The following is a 10,905-nucleotide window of genomic DNA, read 5'->3' as shown; positions in this document are numbered from 1 at the left end:
CAATGTTTATAGCAGCACTTTCAACAATAGCCAAACGATGGAAAGAGCCTAAATGTCCATCAACGGATGAATGGATACAGAAATTGTGGTTTATATACACAGTGGAATACTACTTGGCAGTGAGAAAGAATGAAATATGGCCTTTTGTGGCAACGTGGATGGAACTGGAGAGGGTTATGCTAAATGAAATAAGTCAGGCAGAGAAAGACAGATACCATATGTTTTCACTCATATGCGGATCCTGAGAAACTTCACAGAAGACCGGGGGGAGGGGAAAGGGGGAAAAAAGTTAGAGAGAGGGAAGGAGGCAAACCATAACAGACTCTTAAATACCAAGAACAAGCTGAGGGTTGATGGGAGGCGGGGGAGAGGGGAAAGTGGGTGACGGCCATTGAGGAGGGCACCTGTGGGGATGAGCACTGGGTGTTGAAATGGAAACCAATTTGACAATAAATTATATTTAATTAAAAAAAAAAAGTGAAGCTGAGGGCTGGACCCTTAGAAACCCGACATCCTCGGGCCCAGCTGGGGCGGTGCCTGTCATCACAGCCACCACCACTACCACCAGGCTCCCAGACCCTGGAGTAGCCCTGCTCACACCTACCCAGGTATCCAGGAACGGGGAGGATAGACGCCGCCCAGGATGAGGTCCACAGCGTGGGTTCCAGGCCTCAGCTACAGGCAGGAAGGGCAGGGAGAGAATGCAGAGCTGCAGGGAGAGAAAAGGAGGCCATCGGGCCAGGAGAGAGAAAAGAGCCGAGAGAGAGAATTCCGGTCGGGGTGCTTCGAAATTGGCTCAGCCTTCACTGAGCAATGATACCTAGCATTCCCCGAATGCCTCCGTGGCTGAGATCTCTATTAGCCACACAGAGACTCTTCCAGCATCCCCCTGAGGGCAGCTTGGATTCTCCAGTTTTTCGTGTGAAGAAACCGTGCCTGGAGGAGTTTAAGCCACTCGCTGGAGGTAAGGTAGCTAAGCAATCTCATCACAGGGATGTCTGACGGCAAAGCTCTCGACAGCTAGAACATCCAGCTTTCTGTCTCCTAAGGTTCTATCTGCAGAAGTACCCAGTGAATCTCCGTGCCATGCCCAGGACGGTTTCTATATTCCCTAAAACGTTAAGATCCACAGGTACTGTCCTTAGGACTCCTTAGGAGAAGCCCTGGCCGGTCACAAAGCCCCGCCTGGGGCTCGGAAACGGCCGCGTAGCTCCCCCTGCTGGCCACTCCGAGAGCACAGAAAGGGCGTTGGGATGGCAACGCGACCGGCAACGAGGACGCTTCACATTGACAAAGAAACCGGAACGCGGCAGCCATGCTGGGGACTGCTCTGTACTTGGCGTAGGTCATTCTGGAGCCCAGAGGAAAGCGGGGAGCGGTGCCCCGCGGCTGGGTTCCCAGAGGAATCCTGAGAGGGTCGTCCCGAAAATGGAAATGATCTTTCGGATGGAGGGATCTCCAAGGCAGGCAGATTGCGCTCGCACGGCCTGAATCCAAACACAAAGACAAGACGAGAAATGAGAGCTGATGCTTGACTAAAAGAAAAATCACAAAAGCCATACATAGACCTACGGCAAATGTTTACATGTTTGAGCCCTTACTGTGTGCCCACCACTGTTCTAAGAGCTCTCCCCTTGTTATCTCATTTAGTCTTCACAGCAATCCTATGAGATAATATTATGATTAATTTTATCGGATGTGGAAAATGGCGCACAGAGACGTAAAGTAATCCGTACAAGGTCACACAGCCAGAAAGTAGCAGAGCAAGGGCAGATACATAAAGCAAAAGCCCCAAGTGCCTGGCCGGCCTAGTTGGTGAAGCGTCCAATTCTCCATTTCTGCCCAGGTCACGATCTCACAGTTCGTTGGATCGGGGCCCGCGATCGGCTTTGTGCTGACAGCGCAGAGCCTGTTCGGGATTCTCCCTCTCCCTCGACCCCTCCCCAGCTCGCACTTGCTCTCTCTCTCTCTCTCTCTCTCAAAATAAACATTTTTTTTTTTTTTTTTAAGGCAAAAGCCCTGTGGGAGACAGATTTTATGCTTCAGGAACAAGTAAATTCTGCCCTCCTGTGTGTACAGAAACAGTGTCTCCAGGTATTCGGTCTGTCTGTTGCTCCTTCATTCTTCTATCCCTGGTAACAAGCAAACAAACAACAGAGCATTTGTGAGTCCGAAAGTTAAGGTGGTTCACGTTGGCCACAGTGAAGAGGGAGCCCCATACACTTCCCCTCCCAGAAATAGACACTCTGCCCCTGCACCCTGAAAAGATCACCTCACCCCCTGAGCGGAGCAGCCCACAGAGACAAAGGGGGCAAGCCTGGGTGCCCGGAACCCTAGCCCAGGGCAACGGCAATATAGGAAGTTACCGCTCATGGTTCGTTACAGGGCTGTGGCATTCCCGGGAAGAAAAGAAGGCACATTGGCCGAGGCGCAGACAGACATCTGAATCTTATTCCCCTGTTCTTACGAGCCGCTTAGAGGTCATGTTTCCCCCCACTCCGTTTTCTACTAAAGAGATGACGTCGCGCCCTACTTGCTTACCAGGAGAGGTAAGTGAGGGCAGGGGGCAGAGGTGACTACAGCCGACCTCAGCGCGATACTTGGTTCTTCCGTAAAATACTAAGCCTGCTGGAGCTCAGAACTGAGACTAAAGAGAAAGAACGTGGCGCCTGGTGTCCCTGGCTGGGTGCTCTTGCTTTACAGACGGGCGCCCAAGACACCCTGGACCCCCAGAACTCTACCCTCGCGAGAGGGAGGAGTTGGCGGGCTGGCGCGGAAGTGGGAGGCCGGCTGCGGGGAATGAGCTTAAACCTTAAAACTGGAAACGTCCCCGGGGTCTTGGCAGGGTTTTAGCGCTTCCCTGCGCCTCTAGATGAGGGACTTAAGCTGACCTTCCGACAGCGTCCCCCAGTATTGTGCAAGGACAGAGCTAAGCTTTTAGCAGCACGCTGGAGCACAGATGTGCCAGGGACGTTCTGTTAACAAAGCACAAAGGCTCGAAGGCAGGAACAGACCATTCTTGTCCACCGTTGGGAGAGAGCTCCGTTGTGTTTCTCCAACAGGGCAGAATTTGTGTCATTAAAGACTCCGTCATCGCCACCACTGTCAAAGGCAAATCCCTCCCAAGGCCGGCATCTGAATCCGACCACTGGAGCAAGGATTCTGAGGTTTCGACGTCAAAGCCTACAGCTCCAGAGAAAACCCAGGCGCTCGGATCCCCCGGGTAGGGGGAGGGCGGGCCACGCTGCGGCATCCCACCCACTCAGGAATCCCTTCTTTCCACTTGTCTGAGCAGACTGGGAAGGAGGGCCTCCGGCAACCAGCTGGAAGAGAGTTGGCTGGGGCTCCGCTGTCACTGATTTATGAAGGCCTTTCGGGGCCAGAATGACACCATCCACCCTCCATCTACCTCCTGCTAATTTATATTCTCAGAGCTTTAAATCACAGCGACAGCCCCGCAGGCCCTTTGACCAGTCAAGGGCTTCCGGGGCCCCGCACGCTGCTCTCCTGTCCCCACAGTGGGTCCTACAGTTCCCCATCCTCCCCAACCTGCTCCAAACCGTACTCCCTCCCAGCTCCTGGGGCTCTCAGGCCCTCTGCTCAATCAGATAAACAGCAGAGCAGTGACTTTCTTTTCGCTGACTTGGAAGCTCCCTTGTCTGAAAAACATTGCCAACGTTAGAAAAAAAACAAAAACAAAAAACCTTATTGATGTTATGACTCACCCTCACCTGGTATTATTGCTAAGCTGCAAAGCAAACACCTGCTCCCACCAACAAAATAAATGCAAAATTACTAAGATACCTAAGTTCATTTTCTTTTTCCTTTTTTAATGTTTTTATTTATTTTTGAGATTGAGAGACAGAGTGAGAATGGAGGAGGGGCAGAGGGAGAGGGAGACACAGACTCCAAAGCAGGCCCCAGGCTCCGAGCTGTCAGCACAGAGCCCGACGCGGGGCTCGAACTCACGACTGAGCCACCCAGACGCCACCCTAAGTTCGTTTTCTAAACACATTCTACCACACCACTTACATCTTGCTAGGCTAGAGGTATTTTCCAGTTGCCCGAGGCATCTGAATGCCCATTATTTCCACCCCACTTTTATTATTTTTTTTATTATTTAAAAAAAAATCTTTTTAATGTTTTTATTTATTTTTGAGACAGAGAGAGACAGAGCACGAGCAGGGGAGGGGCAGAGAGAAGGGGAGACACAGAATCCGAAGCAGGCGGCAGGCTCCAAGCTGTCAGCACAGAGCCGGACACGGGGCTCGAACTTGCAGACTGTGAGATCATGACCTGAGCCAAAGTTGGACGCTTAACTGACTGAGCCACCCAGGCGCCCCTACCCTCCTTTTAAATGCTAGTCCAAACCTTTGAAGTCTACTGCCTCTTGCAAAATAATAATAATAATAATAATAATAATAATATAAAAACCACAGCACACTGAAAAGCCTTATTATTTTTGAGGGTACCGCAGTAGCTTACTCTCCAAATGGTGGCTATAGTCAAGCACACGAAACACAAAGCAGGTAGAAGCAGAAAGTAGGCAGGAAATGAAAACCAGGCTGGCTAGAAATTGGAGAAAGGCTTTAGGAAGCAAATATGACAAGGAAAAGAGAAAGTTGTGGGTGATTTCGTCCCTGAGATCAGAGCTCCAGCCCACCGCTAAGGGTACCGGGAGCCATTCTTTCAGTGGGCAGACAGCCAGTAAGCATTTATTATGCTCCCACTGTGTTGCCACTGTGTTGGAATTAGAAGTCGTCCCTGAGTTTAGCCAGGCTCTTCTAGAGAAAGAAATCCACCCTTACACAGTTAAATCGCCCAGATTGCCTCTGTGGCCTTTCCTGTCCTGCTGCTTCTGTCAGAGGGATTCCGTTTCTGACACAGGGAGACCAGGGATAGACTGTCATCTGTTGATTCAACTCAAGGGCGAAACTCAGGAGCCTGTGATCTTGGCCGGGGTGCTCTCCTACTCACTTTATGTACGGGGAGCCGTCACAGCACTGTTTTCCTCCAAACTCCAAACAGGAAGCGAGGATTGTGATTTACTTCAAAGGGCACAGGGGGGCCCTAAGATGGCCTGAAAGTGAAGGTGTAAAACATTCAGAGTGAATAAGTGCTGTGGCAACTCGATTGCCCCCAGTGGACTTTCACCTTGCGTTTTATTCTAATACGATCAAAGCAGTGGTGGGGGGAGGGCACCTTGGAAGAAAGGGGGTCTGATTAAGACTGTTTGAGTTTATAATCTAGTTGGAGTAAAAAACCTCTGAATCATCGGCAACCCCAAAGTTCTGACAGCTCTGAGAACTAGGGGAATTCGCAAGAGACACATCACACCAAGAATAATTAAACGACCAGCTGCAGGTGGAATGGGAACTTCAGACAAAGCAGAGGTCAGAGGGAGCAGGGCATGGCCTCCTCCCTGTGGGGACTGAGCCAACTTTGGAGAGGAAAAGCAGAACGAAAAGGCACCACAGTCAGGAGGCCCTATGAGCAAAGTCATGAAGAAATGGAGCAAACAGGTTTCTGAGGACGGTGGTCATTAACCCAGTAGGTGAGGAAAGTTCACTTAAGGCAGATGGCAGATGAGGTCAGAGAAGCTTATAAATAATATAGGGGTCATTAGACATCTATGGAGGGAAATCAAAATACTGGAACAACTATTTTACAAAGATTAATCTAGTATCAAAATATAGAAAGGGGGGGGGCGCCTGGGTGGCTCAGTCGGTTAAGCGTCCGACTTCAGCTCAGGTCACGATCTCACGGTCCGTGAGTTCGAGCCCCGCGTCGGGCTCTGGGCTGATGGCTCAGAGCCTGGAGCCTGCTTCCGATTCTGTGTCTCCTTCTCTCTCTGCCCCTCCCCCGTTCATGCTCTGTCTCTCTCTGTCTCAAAAATAAATAAACTTTAAAAATATATATATATAGAAAGGGGACGTCGGCCTCTGTGCTGACAGCGTGGAGCCTGCTTGGGAGTCTCTGTCTCTCTCTCTCTCTCTCTCTCTGCCCCTCCCCCGATCTCTCTCCGTCTCTCCCTCTCTTAAAATAAATAAATACACATTTTAAAAATATAGAGAGAGAAAGGAGGGGGAACACAAAAAGAAGAAAGAGAAAAATTCTAGGAAGCCCCTAATGTCACCCAAACCCAAAGCCCTGGAGAACTGGAGACAGGAAGGAGCGGGGAGCCTAAGAGTGACATCAGAAGAGGAAAGATTCGGGGTCCGGGTGACTATAGAAAACAGAAGGAGAAGTAAAGACAATGTGGAGACTTTGAGCCTCTGTATTTCTAACTAACATGGTGGAACTTCCCATCAAAGCTCCCCAGCCGCCACTATTGTTAGCATCCAAATCCCGCCTTCAAATCAGCCAGATCTTAGGAGTTGACTGAGCTCTGAGGCAGAGCCTGGGGGCAACCGGGCCTCGCTGGTGGCTGTTTTCATTGGGATACATTTCAAGCGTTCTAACGGAGACCAAAAACAATCGGGACTTAAAGCAGACATTGATTTCTCTCTCCCGTAATAGTTTGCACATGTGAGAGCCCAAGGCTTGTACGGCAGCCTCCTGTGTCTAAGACCAGGTTTCTCCTTTCCAGTCGCTCTGTCATCCTTAAGGTGGTGTCCTTCCTGGCGTTCTCCCAGCTGGCCTGCTCCACCCCCTCCATAGTCTAGGCAGCAGGATGGAGGAAGGGGTAGAAGGAAATCACTCTCCTTCCCTTTAAGGATATGACCTCGACGTTGCACAGCCCTTTGGCCACACCTTAGTATGTCCACACCCAGGGCCAAAGGAATCTAAATGAAAATCGAGGGGCGCCTGGCTGGCGCCGTCAGTTAAACATCTGATTTCGGGTCAGGGCGTGATCTCACGGTTCATGGGTTCGAGCCCCACCTCGGGCTCTCTGCTGTCAGCACAGAGCCTGCTTCAGATCTTCTGCCCCCCTCTCTCTCTGCCCCTCCACTGCTGGTCACAAATAAATGAATAGACAGATAGATAGATAAAAATGGAGTCTTGATCCCGGACAACCCTGGTGAAAATCCTGTTGCTGTGAAAGAAGAAATGAATGCATATTGGAGCTTCACCTGCAGGTACCGTTACAGAAACACTTCACCTAAAGCAATAAATCACACCTGTTTTTGAGCAGTGTGGGAAGAATTGCCCAAGAAAATGGTGGTACCATTCACGGAAATAAGAGAAACGAGGAGGAATCCCAGCAGGGGAAGTAAGATGATTAATTCATCTTGGGATGTTTTCATGGGCGCCCCAACGAGTACTGGATTGGGGCCACGAGAGACCTGACACCATAGCTCAGGGGAGAGACGGGGGTTGGAAACTCAGGTGACAGCCATGATGGCAGAGACCAGGAATGCCTTCCAAAGAGACTAAGAAGGATGTGTCTTATCCGGGACTATTTAATGGGCTTCAGTTACAGTACTGGATGTTCCTAAATGGCTTCCAGAAAGAAACTAAATCCTTCTCTCCACGGGGATTCTTTGTTCCAAATGGCACAGTGCTTAACCTTGGGAAGAAAAAGGGTTCCTTTTTTCTATTGAGTCTGTATTTGAACCCTTGATGGACAATGACTTCTTACTAAGCAAGCCGGCACCTTCTTGATGTCGGTCCCTCTTAGCCTGCACTGCTGGGAGGGAGGGCTCAACACAAGAAGGGAAGTGTTGAGCATTTCCAAGGCGCCTACCATCAGATAAGCTGCCCTTTTTCTGGCAGTCATCAGCATTTTTGAGCATCCTGAATTTTTCATCCTCCATTGCATAGCCGTCCATTTTTAAAGTGTTTGCAAATAAGTAGGATCGGGGGTCAAGTGGATTGGGAACCAGCACCTTCACCTGGCGACAGAGATGGATGGATCTCCAGTCAGTGGGCATGAAGTTGGCTCCAGAATATAGAGTGGCCCCCTCTTCCAATCTACTCGGCAACGTTCTAGCTAAGCTGGGGAGCCAGCCACCCTCCCCTCTAGAAGATAGATATAAATGTCAAGCGCTGAAAGAATGTGCACAAAATGTGGCAAAAAGAAAGAGAGAGAGAGAGAGAGAGAGAGAGAGAGACAGTATTCCAACCCACAAATCTGTGGAAGTCTCTCACAATCACGGCTGCAAGATCACTATTTTGTCCGATGACTTTCTGAGCATCAAAAGATCGGGTTTTATATCGAGTTATTCCTGTCCTGAAGCAAGATCAGAAACGTCGCACAGGGGGTTTAGATTCGTCTGGGGTGCAGGGTAAAGCAAGAGTGCAGTGAAGTCAAGGCAATGCTTAATGGTTTGGGTTTCTTGCCAACCAGCTAGGTACAGTTGGAAGCTAAGTAAGGCCATGCCTATTTTTAATAGCTTTGTGAACTAATGAGGCAAGAGTCCTTAAGAGGCACCTGATGTCTTTGCCTCCAGCACAGAAGGAAACTAATATTTACTGAGTATGTATTACATGTTAGACACTTTACATATGCTATCTCGTTTATCGTCCCAACAAGCCTAAGAGACGGGTTTTATTACTCCTACTCCACAGGTGGGGAACCCAAAGTTCTGAGAGATTAAGTAACTTGCCCAGGGTCACACAGACAATTAGTTGTGTGGCCAGGATATGAGCCCAAGTCAGTCTTGATTTATGGATACATAAAGGGGAGCAAATTATCGTAAAGGGAATATACACAGAATTTTTTATTAGAAAATGTTGTATAAAATCTTGACAGTAGGGTGGTTCTACAAAATGTTGTCTCTGTAGATTAGAGAGATTATAAATCTATGTTAAACTGAACTAAATGAAAATGGACAAAGTAGGGGCGCCTGGGTGGCTCAGTCGGTTAAGCGTCCGACTTTGGCTCAGGTCATGATCTCACGGCTCATGGGTTCAAGCCCCGCATCAGACTCTGTGCTGACAGCTCAGAGCCTGGAGCCTGCTTCAGATTCTGTGTCTCCCTCGCTCTCTGCCCCTCCCCCACTCACGCATATATATGTGTGTGTGTGTGTGTGTGTGTGTGTGTGTGCGCGCGCTCCCTCTGTCTCAAAAATCAACCTTAAAAAAAATAAAAAGAAGGAAAATGAACAAAGTAAAAATATAAATTACGTGTGACACCACATGAGCTTATTAAAAGAAATATGAAGCCTTATAAATAAGGTTAGAAATCTAAAAATATCAAAAGTCAGTGAAACTTTAAAGCATGTAAAATTCTCACCCACTGTTTGATTGGAGTGTAAGTTCAGGTGTTTTTCTGTTTTGTTTTGTTTTGTCTGGAAACTGTTTAACATTAGCTACTAAAGCTAAATATAGACCAGCCCTCTGACCCATCAGTCCTACCTAAATACCCCAAGCAAAATAGGTGTATGTGCCCACCAGATACCTGAGCATTTATAGCAAGTTTATTTGCCACAACAAAAAACTGGAAACGACCCAAATGTCTGTTCAGAGCAGATGGCTATTTCTTGCCTTTAAGGCCTTTCATGAGTCCCTGTTTTACTGATCCGACTTCATTCTCCATTCCTATTATTTAAAAGATCACAGTTCCAAACTGGTAAGCTTTGCACTCGGTCCTGGTGGGAGTGAATCTGTCGGTGATTCTGAACATGTGGATCTGGCGGTGATTCTGAACATCGGGGCAGCCCGGGTCAGAGGCTGAGGGAATGAGAGCAAGACTTGGGAGGTAATTAACTACCCTGGGAGGGTTTGTGCATGTTTACATTTCAAAGACTAATAAAACCCGGATCCTTTCCTCCTGTTCCAAAGGGTTGTAACAATCCCAAAACACCAATGTCGTGGTGTAAAGAGGAAAGGAGTCAATTCACAAAAGGGCTCATAAACATGTAATCATGTACAACCTCACCGATACTCAAAAAACAAAAAAAATGCAACCAAATCCAATACGACTTTCTTCTGTTCGTCAATTTAGCAGGGGGTTTTTAAATTTTTAAATATCAAGTGTTAGAAAGGTGAAGGCAAGTTTCTCCCAAACTGGGGATAGAAGATACTTTGATAATAAGTTATTAAATGTCTTAACTCACACGTACCCTTTGTCCCCTTTTAGAATTATCCAAAGGAAAAACTAGTGGACCCATGTGACAATCACAATGCCAAGGGCCTCATCACGGGGTTGTCTTTGATAGAAAAGCCTAATAGTTCAACAGTAGAAAGTTGGTTAAATACATGATGGTATGTCCATCCACTTTGAAATGCTGCAGGAAAATATTCAATGACATGAACAATATTCACGATATACTGTTAAATGACGAGCAAGTTATAAACGTCATCCAAAGTATAAGAATATATACATATATGTGTATTTATATAAATATAAATATATATATACACACATTTATAGAAAAACACTGGAAGTCTCCATACTGAATAATATTATAATAATATTCCATATTATTAATATAGAAATATAAATATATATACACATTTATAGAAAAACACTGGAAGTCTCCATACTGAATAATATTATAATAATATTCCATATTATTAATATAGAAATAGAAATATATATATACACATTTATAGAAAAACACTGGAAGTCTCCATACTGAATAATATTATAATAATATTCCATATTATTAATATAGAAATAGAAATATATATATATACACATTTATAGAAAAACACTGGAAGTCTCCATAATAAATTGATGACAATATGGAATATTTAAATTTCCTTCCTTCTGCTTATCTACATTTTCTAAGTTTTCTAAAACGAATTCTCATTACTGCTGGATTAAGAAAACCAATAAACATTAATATATTTAATAACATAAGGGAGTCAGCTGAGAACTGGATGCAGCCTAGTGGCTCCTGGGTAGGAGGACCATTGTCCTCCAGCTGCCCGACCTGCTTCCCTGGGGCCCAGAAACAGCCTTGCCTCCCCCCCTCCCACCTCCGACCATTGAGCCTCTCAGGGCTTGAAACCCAC

General features: G+C 47.1%; 1 long non-coding RNA gene across 2 annotated transcripts; it reads left to right on the top strand.

Annotated features, from left to right (window-relative positions):
* The first annotated feature begins 2,007 nt into the window (after positions 1 to 2,007).
* Positions 2,008 to 3,802, top strand: LOC125933509 (uncharacterized). Of its 2 annotated transcripts, XR_007460978.1 has the most exons (3): positions 2,008 to 2,094; positions 2,386 to 2,549; positions 3,063 to 3,802. It is a non-coding gene; the product is annotated as an uncharacterized LOC125933509 (long non-coding RNA). The 2 variants fall into 2 exon arrangements; XR_007460977.1 differs by having other exon boundaries at positions 2,014 to 2,549.
* The last annotated feature ends 7,103 nt before the right edge of the window (positions 3,803 to 10,905 follow it).

Source organism: Panthera uncia, chromosome D2, assembly GCF_023721935.1.
Source record: "Panthera uncia isolate 11264 chromosome D2, Puncia_PCG_1.0, whole genome shotgun sequence".
NCBI lineage: Eukaryota > Metazoa > Chordata > Mammalia > Carnivora > Felidae > Panthera > Panthera uncia.
This window is presented reverse-complemented; position numbering and strand designations above follow the sequence as displayed.